Here is a 16,614-nt window from a genome sequence, read left to right as displayed (position 1 = left end):
AAAAGTTTTGATTTAAAACTTGTTACTCCCGGACAAATATGTGCTCTGTGTTTGAAGTGCCACTGAGTTAAAGGAAACTTTATTATTATTTAATGTGTAGTATTTTGTTGAGGCCTAGGGCACACACTACAAATGTCCCGGATGATATAAAAACGTGTTAATGTTATCAATTTAAAACTCAAAGCATAAATATAGCAGCAGACAACTCTTTACTTCATATTATATACAGTTTTTGTTTGCTACCGCAGGTGAATGAAGTCACTCTCCCTTTGTGTATATTATTGTAAGCAACTGGCTAGCTAGTTCTCATACCGCAGTCACTCTTCAATTATACAACAATCATTTGCAATAAAAAAATTATTTGTGCCCAAATTTTGGTTCAGAATCACAACAACAAACAAGTTGAGATTGTGTATCACTTTTTCACAACCTAACTATATATGTACCACCTACAATGATTAACAATACGACCCATACAAATCAGTGAGCTAAAGCGAGGCCCACTATATGTCTAATGTCCATAGACCACACTGTTTTCACTTTCATGCTTTGACTGAATATATTTTTATTTTTGTTGAATCTTTATTTTAATTGATTTATATTGAGTTAGTTGGTATGAAAAAGATAGAAAAAACGCGAAATAAAATGCATACCTTTTTTATTATGTTATCATATGAGCAGCAATATGCCGTCATACCTTTCTTATAAAAATTATCCAAGGGAAACATTTCCTTTAAAGGTAAATATATAATAATAATAATAATAATAATAATAATAATAATAATACACTTAATTTATATAGCACATTTCAAAACATAGTTACTGAGTGCTTTACCATACAAATAAACAGACAGGAAGTGAATTAAACAACACCATCTAAACATTTGAACACAAAGTAAACACATAGAACATAATAAAGCAAAAATACATAGAATAAGATTAAATGAAAAATAAAATATCAAAAATCACAAAGTCAGTTTTTAAAAGTGACTTAAAAGAGCTTATCTCCTCAGGTAGGATGATGTATGGTAAATACTGTAGCCATCATTTGTGAAAGCATTTTAACAAAAGTCACAAAACAGTATTGCAGCTGAGAAGAAACAAATAATCCAAAGAAAAGAAAAGAAATCAAAAATTGTCTTAACATTTGATGGAACTTTTACCATTTATTGGCCTTTCAGGATTATCACAGGTTGATAAAGACAATTGTTATTAAAAACGAAATTATTTAGCTGTTACAATATGACATCAACCCTTACTAGACCAAACATTTTAATATAGACTTACAAATATAAAAAAATAAATAACACTTAGCCGTTTTAATTTGGAAAATCATTATCAACTTGAAACGTGTGTGCAACAACTTTCATCTGTGTTGATCTCTAAAATACATTTCAATTAATAATCATAGATATAATAAATGACTTAAAGTGTGACTTAAATATATAGCAAACACTGTATATTTTGTACATTTCATGAACCTAAACTTTGAGGTTTATTGACCTCAGAAAGTTGTCAGTATTTCTGACCACAATTCCCATACCTCCAGTCGGTGTAGTCCTGTTGTTGTCAGGGTCATACTGTAGTCCTGAGCAGCGATCCTAGCTGTAACCTACTTTCACCTCTCCTCTCAATCGTGAAAAACACACAAGTCATTCTCTATAATCCTGTAAGCTCGTTCTATTGACATATCGGCTCTCTGTGACACAGAGCAACATGTGTAGAAAAAAATAAGTGTTAGTAAATAAAGGCAATATATCGCGTTAAAGACAAGTAGCCTTCATTTTAGCTGTATTAAAAGTTACATAATTATTAACCAAAGAACAATATAAAAAAACAGAAAAGTTTAGAATAAATAACAGTCTTTTATATTAGCAATATAAAACAAATGTATAATCTACTACAATATTAAATCTATCAAATAATCACTCAGCAAAAATCATTCTTTACTTTTCGTAAAAGGATTTTGCGCTGCATCATTTGGATATGTCTTCCATTTTGTTGTGACAGAATGACGTTTAAAAAAACGTGTTGACTCAAAATGGCCGCGGACTTACGCTGTGTTTGTCAGCGAGAGTTTCACACTCTAGTTGTGGTCCACTGCAAATTGATCTTTGATGCAACAGTCCTGCTCCGGCTCCACCATGAAGGAGTGCACTGACACACAGTGGTACAGGAGAAAAGTCCTCCAGCTTTGACTTCCTCTGTCCGTTTGTTTTCAACCAAGACATCCCCTTCGCTCTCTTAAAGCTTCACAAACTCAAGCCTCAGTGCAGAGAAGAATTTGCTCGATATTCATCGATAAACTCAGGGTTCAGGAGTACATGACGCAGAAGTTCATTCATTCAACTCACGCTTCGCTCTGGGACTCTTTAACCCATCTACATGGGTCGACCACTTCATACACCAATCAGGTCTGTCTGGATCGGCACATTCGTCCACTCATAAACCTTTTCCCCCTAGCTTTTTATTTTTTGCTCTGTGAAATATACATCTGAACAATCTTGTGAGTCCCCGGTTGGATTTAAATAGCCTTACATGCTTCAGTCTCTTGGATACAGTGAACCTGATTGGCCGACAGAGCATGCTGGGCATGACCAATCACAGGGCATCACCATGGAGCTTCCCGGCCAATCGGAGGAGGGAGATGGTCTCTGTGATTTCATTGTCACTAGGGGAGGGGGAAACATACTGCCAGGACAGTTGGCACTAACATGCTTAGTGGTGGACTCCATTATAGTCAGAGTCTATATGTTTGAGGTAACCTGTGGAGCGTTGCCAAGGAGAGAATAGCACAGGGCGGGTCTAAAGATGGAGCTCCTCTCACCAGCAGCTGCACAGTCCCACAGCACACAGGCTCATAGAGCGCCCGCGTCACTGTTAGCGGTGCTGCTCACGTCACAGGAATGAATGGGTTGATTTGTGAGAGCCATCGTCCTGCTTGAAGGTGGTGTGTCTCCTTGGCAACCAGCTCCATCTCTGGCCAGAAGCTTAGACTGACAGAGCCCTCGAATCGCAGGAAGACGGGCGCTCCTTATCTGTCCCTCCATCGCCATTCCGTCCTGGTTTGACCCCTGAAGAGTGATGTCTCCTCGTCTCTCCATCTGTCCTCTCCTTTCCTTTGACCTGTTTTTGCCTCAGTATTGCTTTTTTATCAGCTTCATCCCTCACAAAACCCTTCTCTAAAGACCAGAGATGCAATCCTTTAATATTTGTATCCTCCATTTATATATTATTATTTTCTGAATTAGGCGTTTTATTCTTAATGTGTTTACTTTTTTAATTTTAATTTTGTCTGAACACCCTGATATATTAATTACCCTTTTAAAAAGAGCAGCAAATCCTCTCACATTGGTAGCTGTAACTGAAGAATATCTTTTATTTTTCTACAAAACTGACAAATGCCATACAACTATGATTGATTATCGATGTTGTGCGAAACACTCACACTCCAAACACACACGTTTCACACAATTGCTCAGGCCAGGTTGGCTATACATAAGATGAGGGACTAAAAATAGTACTTATTAGACTTTATAATGATCAATTAGCATGTCCTTCATTTCATACTGCCTTGGCATATATTTCAAGGACTTGCAAGATTGATGTATAGTTTCAGACTCTCAGTCTAAGTAACATAAACAAAGTAAAATATATAATTTAAAAAGTGTTTGAGATCTTTAGCACAACACCTCAATCTAGACCTCGGAAATTGCAGTTTGACACAAAATAATTACTAATTTCAAGTCCACTAATTACGTCTTTTCAAAATCTTTAGGATAAAATATATGATACTAACATCTTCCATAGCTCTTTTTGTTACTCTTTTATAAGCTTTTCAATCAGTGAAGAAAGTAACTGAGTAAAGTTTTAATGAGCCTGCAGGTTGACGTTTGACATGGCAATGAGTTGTTCTGAGGTTTTGCTCTAGTCAGCAGCTCCTTGTCTCTGAAAGACATGGTGTGCTCTGACACAAAAAAACTTTTCAGCACTTGTGCAAGATGTTTTTGTGCTTAGTCGGAAAATCTGAGATAAAAAAGGTTCTTTAAAGAAAGCTAGAAAATACAGAGAGCTGTCTCATTCAAGAAGGACAGGACAGAACAATGTGTGTTTGACATTTTATGGAGATAAAAAGAAGCTTCACTAACTTTTTTTACTCGAAAACAAGCACTTTATTCACATAATCAGTGCTGGCTGCCAGTTTTATTAGGGAGGGAAAGGGAGAGAGAAATATTGTTGCTTAATTTTCTACATTTTATCCATGCAATCATTTTCCTTGGCAATACTTTTTGATGTTGTAAATGTCAGGCTGTCCTCATTCATGTCATGAGATTGAAGCATCTTTCCACATAGTCAGAGGCCGAGGTGGGCAGGAAGCCAGAGTTTCCTAGGAGTGAACTAACACAGTATACAGACATTCAAATAAAGCAGACATGCTGGGCAGACTGTCGCCGTCTTATCGCTCATCTCTCTTTGTGTGCATGGAAAATAAAATATCTCACGTATATGCACTCATGTTACGCACAGATGAGCTTTTTGAAGGCCTTATCCAGGCATAAACAAAGCTCACACACACTCGAACATATGGGCATGCAGGCGTAGAGTTCAGCACGATGTATCAGGAGATAAATATAAATGAATACGTCTATGACTTTAAAGAACTCTCCATTACCTATTCATGTAAATACATTTGTATTTACATGAATAGGTAATGGAGAGTTCATTTGTATTTGTATTTACATGTATCCACGTCTAAATGTTTACAGAAAATGTCCTTAGTGGTGTATAAACCCAGAGCAAAGCGGATAAAATAAATAGTAAGACTGTTCGAGCTACAGCTAAAAGCCAGATAGCTTAGCGTGTGGTTATGGGATGGACCTTTTCTTACCTTAGTGATTCACCCTGTTTCTGTTATAAATGCCAAGCAACTGGCTCATATTTATTCTATAGGAGAGTGGTCTACCTCCTCATTTAACTGTATTTCTCATCAAAACCTCTTCTTGTGGGGATTAAATTGTCATATAGCCAGAGAGAGGGCTCGTTTCTGTTTCCCCCCTGAGATTGCCATCAGCCCGACAGATCTCAGTGAGGCATGTCCATCTCATTTTGAATGCTAATCAAAATGCAGGACTCAGCCCTATCTTGATGGAGCTTATGTCTGTTTCTATGAATAGATATGTGGGTGTAGGTGCTGACCTGTCTGTGTGTGTCACCGTGTTCCTCCTCTTCATCGGTCCTCCCTGCACTTTTCACCAAGGCCATCTGACCGCACATGAAATCTTCGAAAACACACACATTCACCTGATCTCTCCAACATTTTTTAAAGTATGAATGTATTTCTTATTCTTGTTATGTAGAGTGTGTTCTGTCATTTGCTCCCTCCTCTTGTTGTGAGGCTTGGGGAAAAAAAGATTCAGTTTAAAAAGTGAGCATTAAGGGCTGTGTTTGGCACTCTCACAATAGTCTTTTCTCCACAAGCGCACACAGGGGCTGGTGAAGGCCACCGGCGCTCGCCTTGCTCTTTTTCCGGTCCTGTCCTTTTTCAGGCCTAAGTGTTTTCATCAGGGTCCCACTTGTGTAAATGCATTTGTGTCTTTTTGCATATTTGAATAGAAATAGGCCACTCTGGGGTATAAGCAGAAGAGGATAGGTAGGGTACATTTTCTTGTAGATGTACTGATAAAGAGTACATGGATTTTGTATTTTAGTTCAAAAAAGCGTTTTTCTTATTTAAAAGAGTAAACAAAAACGGTATTTTCTGTCCAGTTGCATTTGATTCCTATATCTGACACTGACCCTTCACACATAACATGTGTTTAGCCTTTTATCTTGCTTACTGTTAAACGGAAAACGTGTATAAAAAAGAAAACGATTGCCATTTGTAAAGCATTTTAAGAGCAGCACACTTATATAAACACAAGGAGCATGTTTTTTATTACATGTTACACAATATTCTAGAAATTGTCCTGTGAGTTTCTCGTGCATGCTTACTTGCATTCCTGGAGTTGTGGAATTTAGTGGAAAAATATTTGGAACATAAAAGCCTAAGGCTAACGTATGACAAAAATGCCAATATACTGTAGGGTTGTCTTTCAGTGTACTGATGCATGCTGACAGGGGGGTGTCACATCGTTTTTCTGCTTATCACACTGGATAACATCCCCTTTGACCCCGGCTGAGAGGCTGAGCCAAGTGGAACACAAAACAGGAAAAAATACAGCACATGAGCATTCCCATCTGAACCACATGTGTGAAGCCCAAACCGCATCTTTAAACGGCAACTAAACAAATTCAAAAATGGTAAGAATATCTGACAGGCACAAGAGGAAGGGGGGGGGGCACACCACCCACGTGTCTCTGTAGCAGGACATTCTGCAGAGCATTTTATGGAGCTCTATAGTAACCTGCACTATATTAACTGCCACACACACTCTATCACCACCATCAGTGAGGTCTTCTGGTTCTGTCATTACCCCTCCCCCAGAACTGATCTCCTTTGTTCCGTCCTGAGGATCATCCATTCCTCTTGGGTGATGTTTGCCAGTGAATGACCACATGGCCATTACTGGTCTTCTTCTAGAATATAAACACCTCTCCCCCCCGCGTTTCTTTCTGCTCTCTTTTTAAACCTTGTCATAATCTCCTTTTGGTTATTCGGATTTCTCTCTGGATACAAAAACACAATCTTAGAATCAAAAATCGGATCAGCTTACAATTTAAGTTCTCTAAATGAGCGACTTGATTAATCCACGTATAGATGGAGGCTTTATGGAAAAGGACTCCATATGAAATCTTAAATAATGTAAACATACAGCTGCTTTTGTAAGGTTTGAGATGAAATGAATAAATGACACAGTAGAGAGTCGTTCTAGTCTGGAAATATGGGATGAGAGGATGTAGGGCTTTGTCAGATGACTCTAAAAGCGTTCATAGATCATCAGGTCATCTTATTGTATTGCACATAGATGAGGAGAGCTCTTACTTATATGAGACGCACCTGCGATGAAACAAACCCCAAAGAAACCCAATAAAGCATGGAGGGGGTAGTGGTCCTCGTGTGCAGATTTGCAAACCTTGCTCTCGTGCAACATTCTGCAGTCTTAATAAACAAAGTCAAAGAGCGGAGCCGCTAGTTTTACTGTACACACAGTCATGCACGCTACACACGGATGTACACGTCAAAGTCAGCACACACGCTCATAAACACATATGTGACACAGATGAGAAAGAGGCCTTTGAGAGAAAGGTGGGGGAATAATACACAAACGTGTGTGCATGCTGTCATACATATGACGTGGAAAAAGAGACTGCGGGAACCAGACAGACATTGAAAGAGACACGCAAATAAAAGTAATTCGAGACCAGACTGACTACCCGTGCAGCGACCGGTCTGTAAAAGGGTCACTGCTCACATCTTAGCTGCTAGTGTTTTGCTGCAAAGTGTAGCAGTTTTGCTTCTTGGACGTGGTAGAAAAATTAAGGAATATATATCTGATAAATAATAGTGTAATTTAACTCACTCTACCTCCTTTTTGTCTCACTCTTTAGGGTGGATTAGCTCCTCTTAGTCTCGCCAGCCAACACACCATCTCTGATATTACTCAACGTGTGGAGACGGACGGATAGAGGGAGGGAACGATGCAGAAAGGGAGTAATGAAGCTATGTATGTGCTTTCCCTGGTGGTTTTAATGGTGAGTGCAGGCCATAATTCACCTCAGCGCACGCAGGCACAAATGAATGCATCCTCACACACGCGCACGCACACAGGCGCCTACAGCAATACTTTGACTCTGTCTTTGTGTGAGTCCCACCTTCCATTTAGGCCAGTGCAGGGAAGATATATGGATGTGTGAAACACAGTGACCTTGGCAGTCTGTGTGTGTGTGTGTGTTGGGTGGGGGTGGGTGGTGTTTCTACACCGACTGCACCAATACACCATCTATGATTCATTATAGTGGTGCACCAGTACATCTATTTTTAAAATGAATCAAAAACTGTTACATACCGCCCACTGCAATTTAAACATGGCTAGTCACCATGCGATCAGTGAGAATTATTTTACCTGATATATAGAATATGACTAAGAAAAACTAGCATTTGGTAATTTTTTATTTATATTAAGTGTTACTGTTTTAAAAGTTTAGACTACAGAGAGACTTGCATTCTCTAATTTAGGTACATTTAGTACAGATTTACACGGTTAATGGAGAAAAAACTAAACCTGTGCATGGGCAGATTTGAGAGCCCCGGGGGAGATTCGTTGTTGGGCACCTGTTGCGGCCACGTACAGACCACAGAGAACAATAAACCTTTTGACAGATGAACAGCCTACATTAAAGGGTACAAATTTACATGATAAAGCAACACCAACTTGCTATCATAGTTAGCATCTGTAAGGAATTTAAAAAGCAATTTAAAACCAAACTGATGATGCAAATGACCTGTGCTTTTGGGACCCAGACAGTTTCCAGCTTTGCAACAGCGGCCAAGCGGGGCCAAGCTAAAGTTAGTGATAGTTGCACTTTCAGAGGTGAATTGTGGCCATAGACTACTAGCAGCCAATTCTCAAACATAGTCCTGTAAATTGTGTGACAATTTTAAGTATGTTACACATCATTTATCATCCCCTGTAACAGAAGAACACTAGGCGTGTTTGCTGCTATACAGTATATCTCACAGCTGTCTAAATGTACCTTATATTCTTCTTTCCGGCTAGGTCGCTAAAAGCCATGAAGCTCACAAAGACGATCGTCTGGAGGAAACCAATTCTGGCATTGTAGTCGACAACGAGGAAGAGAGGTAATTTGTTTCATCTCAGCAACACACACATTCACGGAAACCAAATGGCTTAGGGATTAATCTAGAGTAATGAAAACTCACTTTTCGTGATAACTCAATTTCATGTGGTGGATGATGCAAGACAGGTTCACACAGCTATACAGTTTTACACACAGACAAGTCTCACTGTTTTCAGCTGTTCTGTAACGGGACTTTATATCCAGAATCGTCCGCCACAGAAAAAGCATCATGGAAGAGTACAGTATAGCAGATTGCGCCCTATGACCCAGTGCACACGCATGTAATACAGTCACATGCAGCCACATGCTACAGTGGGAGCTAATGCTCTCAACCCAGAGGGGGTTGGGGGATGGAGACACGATGGGGGTTAGTGGACTTATACGGCTTCAGGAGTGTGTGTGTGTGTGTGTGTGTGTGTGTGTGTGTGTGTGTGTGTGTGTGTGTGTGTGTGTGTGTGTGTGTGTGTGTGTGTGTGTGTGTGTGTGTGTGTGTGTGTGTGTGTGTGTGTGTGTGTGTGTGTGTGTGTGTGTGTGTGTGTGTGTGTGTGTGTGTGTGTGTGTGTGTGTGTGTGTGTGTGTGTGTGTGTGTGTGTGTGTGTGTGTGTGTGTGTGTGTGACTCTACTGGCTTGATATAAAGGAGGTGGAGATGTAGGTTTGACTGGCAGCTTCTCTGTTCCCTGCTTGATTATTCCACCTCATCTCCCTCCCTGCCCTCAGTCCAGTATCATCCTTTCTCTGTCTCTGTGTGGGGCTGTTATCGAAGAATAGTGGGGTTAACAGTGGAGAAATAAGAGGCAAAAACATGAGAATAATACAGGGAAGAGGTGTGGGAAGTTAATGGTGGGAAGGTGAGAAAAAGAGCAGGAGGGGGAGCAGAAGCTGAGGAATTATTTGAGAGGGAAATAGATTTGATTCAGATCTTATCATGTCGTTTTTGCGTTTTCATTTTGCATTTGGTTATATTACTGAATAAATCAACAGATACATTAAGAGAAAACCATGTATTACTCAAGATTACATCACATGCTCAAACCCCTTATAGGTCCAAAACAAATCTATGTGACAAATGAAAAGCATTCATCAACAAAATGATTTCCCCTCTTCCAACAGTTCAGTCCTGCGCTGCTGGTGCTTGAGGTTATCCAGTTCAATCCAGCTCAATCCCATCAATGGTCAAAGCCCCCATCGATTGAGACGGAAAGGACAAAATCATTTTGAATCCATGGCGATGCTTCACCAAGGTAGATAACAAGGAAGAGTGGGAACATCCATCAGCCTCTGCTGCCATTTTTTCCTCCTTATAAACATCATAGCTACATGGAGCTACATTCACACTTCTTTTCTCTTCACATTTCTCATCAAAACATCTCAGCCGAATTCAGTGATATTTTTCCCTTCACCTTCATATGGCTGGGTGCGAACGTGGGTGTAAAATCACAGAGACATGTGGAAGTGATTCAAAAAGACAGGATAAAGTAAAGGAGAAATATAAGGAGAGTATTTCAGCACAATAGAGACGTCATGTTCACAGGCTTGAAAATATTTTCTGAAACTGATTTTAATTTCCATAATGAGACGTGAAAGAACACTTAAAATATCACTTCCTTTACGAAGCTTTTATATATGAAATTCAAACTAACTTCGGCAGTCAATTTGAGTCATTGTGAGAGTTTCATCTTCTGATGGAAAACACTATTCTCAATTCTCAAATCACTCAATTTGTTAAATGTGACCTTGAAAATTAAGGCTTTCTTTTATGCTCAATTGGTGTCAATTTCTGAGCATAAATACTTGGTTGGGAGTCAAAACATGTTTTGTATGTCAAACATCATTTTAGTAGATGCAGTACTCGTTTGAGTTTCCATAACTTCAGAGAACAGAACACAACATACTCACAAGAACACATTCAATCACACAAATAAAAAGAGACTTCTGTTATGGAAAAGAAAGAGAAACATGATTAAACAGAGGGAGCTGACCCCGAAGGGACTGGCATGTGCCTCAAGATGTGTGTGTGTGTGTGTGTACAGTAAGTAAGCGTCAGATCATTGATCAGTGTTACACGTATCTGAGCACTACTGTATAATTAATAACAAGCTGAAATTCAGTAACAACTCTATGGCAACGACAACCGGTACTAAAGTCATGACCTTCTTCTACAGCTTCATGGTGGAGTCACCTTCTCTATTATTCAATTTCTCAATAGACGACATGAGTAGGTTGGGACATTTAGTTCAAGTGGACAGTAAGATCATTAGTGTTTAACTTCCATCTCAAATATCTGTAAAGCTATCTTTATTTTACCATCATCTTCATCCTTGTTGATTAAGACTCTAGAGGTATTAGGGTCTGAATAATTCCTTATGTGCTCAGGCCATCAATTTCTTCAATGCTCACATTAAACAACTGATTACTAGTTTCCCATTAAAATACTGGAGGCTGCTGCTGCTGCTGATGATGATGATGGTTTTATTGATGGCAAACTCTCGGTTTCCTGTTGTCACTTGATGTATTCCTTTTTTTATTATGTTTTGAGTACCTGCATAAGGAAGTGTGCCTTTTGTGTGCTCTGTTTTACCTGGCTGCAAGATATACTTTCCCATTTGGACAATAAAGGTATAGATAAATGAGACCAAATTTAAACGTGAGAATACAGGTCAGTGAAGAATATACAAAAGGAGGGATGACGTCACATATTAAATCCATGCTGCTGTCCTTGTAAGAGCTCATGGTGTTTTTGTTCTTTGGAGCAACAGAAGGGCTCTGAAGCGTCGCAATATGTGACTCATTTTGTAGGTATTAACATTTTTAAACCCTGTTTCCATCTCTGAATCCCTCTCTTCTCTTTCTACTAATGCAACCATTACTTCTCACTTCCTCTCATATCTCTATTTCTGTCGTTGCATTGCACCTCACCTCTGCCTATCACTGTTCACACTGATACTGTGCATCACATCCTCACACCTCGGTACTTGTGATGTGCCCGTATGGACTGTGAATCTCAGGAGGGGAAATGGAAGAAAATGAATTTACAGGCTTGTGATTACGCAGGCATAAATGATTCTGTTCAGATTGATCCGACATTACAACCAGCAATGTGTGTGGATCCATGACATTTATGATTGTTTGTTTGTCTGTCGGTAATTGCGTGCGTTTGTGTGTATCTGTGTGAATGTGTAATTACAAAAGATCTGTGCAGTGTGAAGCAATCTGTCGCTCCACAGGCTGCGAGTGTGAGTTATAATCTGCCGTGATGACGCCGATCACAGCCTGTGAATGGAGGTGCTGCGGGACAATGCTCAACCGCTCTGTGCCGGTGTGCCATTACAGAGATGACATCATTCCACTGCAGCACTTAGCACGCAGCACACACTCTATCTCACACACACACATACACACAGTATCATTTACGACTGCTCAGTTCTCAGGTCTCCCCCTACTGTCTTGGATTCATCCTCGTGTGTGTGTGTGTGTGTGTGCGCGTGTGTGTGTGTGTGTGTGTGTGCTGTGCGCGCAGAGCAGAGCAGAGCAGGAGTTCAGATAAGGTATAGACATCAGGCGAGCTATCGAGATTAACAGAAGCCCTACCACATCCATCAGCCGGGCAGTGTCAGAGCTGGGGGATGGGAAGCCCACTAATGGCCATATCTGAACAGATCCATCACGTCTCCATCTTGTTTACACTTTGAACCCCACACCACATATTGATGAGTCACTTTTCATTAGCCAGTGCATTTGTGCCTGGTGATTATTTGTTTATGGAGAAAAGCTAGAGATTAACAATAGATAGATAGCTAGATAGATGGCAGAAAAATACAACATTATAGCGTGCCCACACACATCCTGCATGTCAATTATTATTCTGTATTTAGCTGTTTTATATTCATGTCACCCAAGCTGGAATTATGACTAATATCACATGAAGCCACAGTGACTCCTCAGCCTCTGGTCTGGTCAGGGAGTCTGAGTGCTTCTCAAGTTATTATGCCTTTTTTATAAGCATTTTGTTGAGGATCAAACACATTTTGGTCTCAGGTTTGCTATTCCTATTATTTATATGGCTAAACTCAAAGCTGGGATCCATTGGTGAACTGACTGGGGACAAACAACAGACCTTAGTCGTAGGTGATGAGGCTTGAGAGGGGATAAGGCGTGAATTAATTACAAGATATCATGGTGCTTAACAGGGTGGTACACAAACTAAAAGATACCCTTTTAACATTTTCTTAAATCTTTCTTGTTTTCTAGAGGTTTTTGATGAAGGGCAGATGAAATGTTAAATGCTGAAAGCACCTCGGTGGATAGTAGAGTTGTATTTGAGCAGTCTGTTGCATCAAGTGTAAACTGTATGAGTCTGTTTGGCATTGTTCCCCCTTCTGATATGTCTGCTATCTACTTTGCATATTGTATGCAACACACTTGTGGTTGGTGGAAAGAAATGCAAACAATTCAGAATTTCTTTTCCTTTTACCAGTGTAAATATTTGGAGCCAGAGCGCTGTATAGATAGGTATGGCTATGGAGACTAAGGAAAATGTATTCTTATTTTGTCCAGAAATAGATTTTCCCATCGGTCATATGCACGTAATGACTTTTGATGTTCGTAAAACAGAAAAAAGATTGTCTATCTTAATGTAGAACAACTTTGATCATCAAAAAAGCAAGCCAATGCCAAATGATGACTAAAACCATACTGGAATTACTGGTTTTACAACAATATATAAACCAATAAACTTTATTGTGCTGCAATTGTGAGTTATTGGCTGACATCCCACAATAATAATATCTACAATAAGGTAATATTCATTTTTTATTGAAACCCACGTACTATAATTGTTTCAGAAAAGCAGTTTATCACTTTTTTGACTGGCACCTCCTACTGTAGCTGCTATATATGACAACTAATTATATCGTCAGGTGTTAGCACGTTTTGTGGTGTCAGAAGGCTATCAGCATGAAACTATGACTCATAGTTTCGGATAACATTATAAAATATATCACCTGGTGAGCTAAAGTATAGCACAGGATGTCATTAACCTGATTCTGAATCACCCATCGCGTGTCAGCTTTGAACAACGGGTCAAATAGGCTGTTGTTGTGTTGTGGTTGGCTGTTTCAACAATGTGGAAAACAATTGACCAAACACGAGTTTGTCAGGCGGGATTAGCAACGGGTTCATAACACAGAAAAGTAGGCAATTACTTCTTCAGCTGAAACATCAAATGAAACAACGCATAAAAGCCAATGAACTCCAATTATTATTTGATAAGCTACACTATCATCACAGTGAATGTCTGGCAAACACAATGATGTCCTATATTCAAGATACACCGAAGTTTGTTAGCATCCTTGCTTAGTTATTCTAAGGAGTTAAATTCCTTTAGTGTGAATCAGTTGCAGGTGCGTACATGAAGTGCTGACGCGGTCAACAATAAATAAACACGTGTGGTTGGTCAGCGTCACAAGGCACTCACAGAATGTACTTAAAGTAACAAACCACTTCCATTTTAGATAGAATTACACATCCCAATCTCACACTGCATACTCACAGATAAAGGAATGGGCCCATTTAAACACGTGTAAACAAATGCGCACAAACATCTGTTAAAGTGTTGGTCACTGAAGGCATTGGTGAATCATAATGTGAACCATAAATACACATACACCCTCAAACAGTTACGCCCTACTCAGATCACCTCTGAACACTTCTTATTTGAATCAACCCTGACTTGATTTCTGGTTAATTGCCTCCTGTATTAAAACCTAGATGACATTTACAAAATAGGAGCCTGCTGACATGGAACAAGGCAGGGGGGAGTAACACACCAAAATGTGGGTGGAGATTAAGGCGGTGAGCAAAAAAATGGAGACAGTGAGTTAGTTTGGACATGACATCAAACAAGCCGGTCAGAATACTCAATCACAAAATGACAATGTACGTAAGGTTAACTCACCTGGCGAACATGAAATTCTTCGAGAAAACGTTTTGTTCTTGCATGCCTTGCCTCCACACAGCGAACAAACCCATACAAAATGGAGAATAGTCCTGGTGAATTGAACTAAATAAGGTTGTAGTTTAACTGTGAAATGTCTAGTTATGAGCTATTACCTCCAAAAAATAGGGGGCAGTATTTCACCTGTAAAATAAAGTCTAAAAAAACCCCACTATAGGATGAGTTCAATGTCTCCGAGTATTTTAATTTCTTCTTAATGTTATGTATTATGTATTTTTTATACTTCTGTGTACTGTCTCTGTTCTTTCTGTACTGTCCTTCTGTCAGTTTGTCTGCTGTTATTTATCTCATCAACATTTTTCTCAGTTTTTTGTTTCCTTTTTCATGCTGGAGGCATGTGAGGGGAAGTTTTCTTCAAGTATTCAGAAGCTACACAGGTTGAGTAATGGAGATTATCCACAAGTCATTTGTTGAAGAAATTTCATTCAAGAATACCCGAGCATGTGCCTTTTGAAATGCTCTATACAAAATCTAAACTTAAAATGAAGTCAGTTCAAAAGCCATATTTAGTTTCCTATCATTTGTAATGCTATAAAGGCCAGTCATCCTTAAATCTGGAGGTAGATGATCTAAAATAAGTCAACACAAAAATGCAGACAAATTCAGAAGGGTTTTCAGCCAACCGTGACTTCAGTGACCTCACGTGTGACTGGTGTGACTGCAGCCAGGCCAGACATGCAGTCAGTCAGGTGACCAGCTGACTGGGAACCGCTGTTGAAATGTGGCTTTGGTATTTGTAGGTGTGGTGAGCCTGTTCTCTCAGTCATAAAGCCTGGTTTAGTATTTTTGGAGTTTGCAGTATACCCTGAGCTTTGGGATTATCTCTATGGAAGAGCACAGAGGATTTTTTCCCCCCAATTCCTTTATACTTTCTAAAATGTCTCCTCTTCATGAAAGAGTGCTTTAAAATATCACGCTAACAGAAAGGGCTTTGTGTTTGTTTGAGGTTCTTTTGTATATTTGAGGACAAAATGAAAGGGCCACATTGGTAGACCGAAAGCACCTGATGCATGTCCTGGGTTTGGCAACAATGACGGTGCGGTTATGAAGGTATCATACTGTGTGTGATGACACAGCTTGGGTTTAACAAATCATCCAGACCGGTTTTACTCTGACAAAGACCAAAATGTAGACCAAAATGTAGACAGAAGTGGTCTGTAATTGTATGTCCATATAGTGGAGCACTAAATGCAGGAGGTGGCAGAGGCTCCAAGTTAATGTGTGTTAGAAATACTGACGTCATGACCATATTTTGATAACAGTAGATGTGTCTGTGTTTAATATTTTTATATATTTATATAATTTCACATGCAAGTGACCCCCATCTTTGAGTGTTCCCCCTCTCCCTCTCCCTTTTATGTTATGCAACCACAGAGGAAAAGCGCCCAGCCCAGTGTCAGGTATCAAAGGGTTGCTGAACGTCTGCTCACAAATCAAACGTTGTGCAAGAGGACTTCCAGGAACTTAAGGAACACGGAGTTGTTTTGCTGTTTAGATCCCCCCAGACTGACATGCAAAACAGATTTATCTCCTGGAGGGAGTGTGAGGTTACATTTGTTGATGCACAAGTGCTCACACACTCACTGTTTTGGGAAACACTTGGCAGCATAACTTGTGAATTAACAGCACATGTAAGGCAGGCAAGCGCTGGAACTTTTTCCTTGCCGGGCTGAAAATTCCTCTCATGGTTATATGAGCTGTTAACAGCAGCCCTGTGCTTCCACAGCACTCGTGAAATGTATATACCGCTAATACTGTCATATTTCTACAGCAATAAAACAATTTAAGACAAGGACATGGG

The sequence above is a fragment of the Eleginops maclovinus genome, chromosome 15 (assembly GCF_036324505.1).
Source record: "Eleginops maclovinus isolate JMC-PN-2008 ecotype Puerto Natales chromosome 15, JC_Emac_rtc_rv5, whole genome shotgun sequence".
Taxonomy (NCBI): Eukaryota; Metazoa; Chordata; class Actinopteri; order Perciformes; family Eleginopidae; genus Eleginops; species Eleginops maclovinus.
This window is presented reverse-complemented; position numbering follows the sequence as displayed.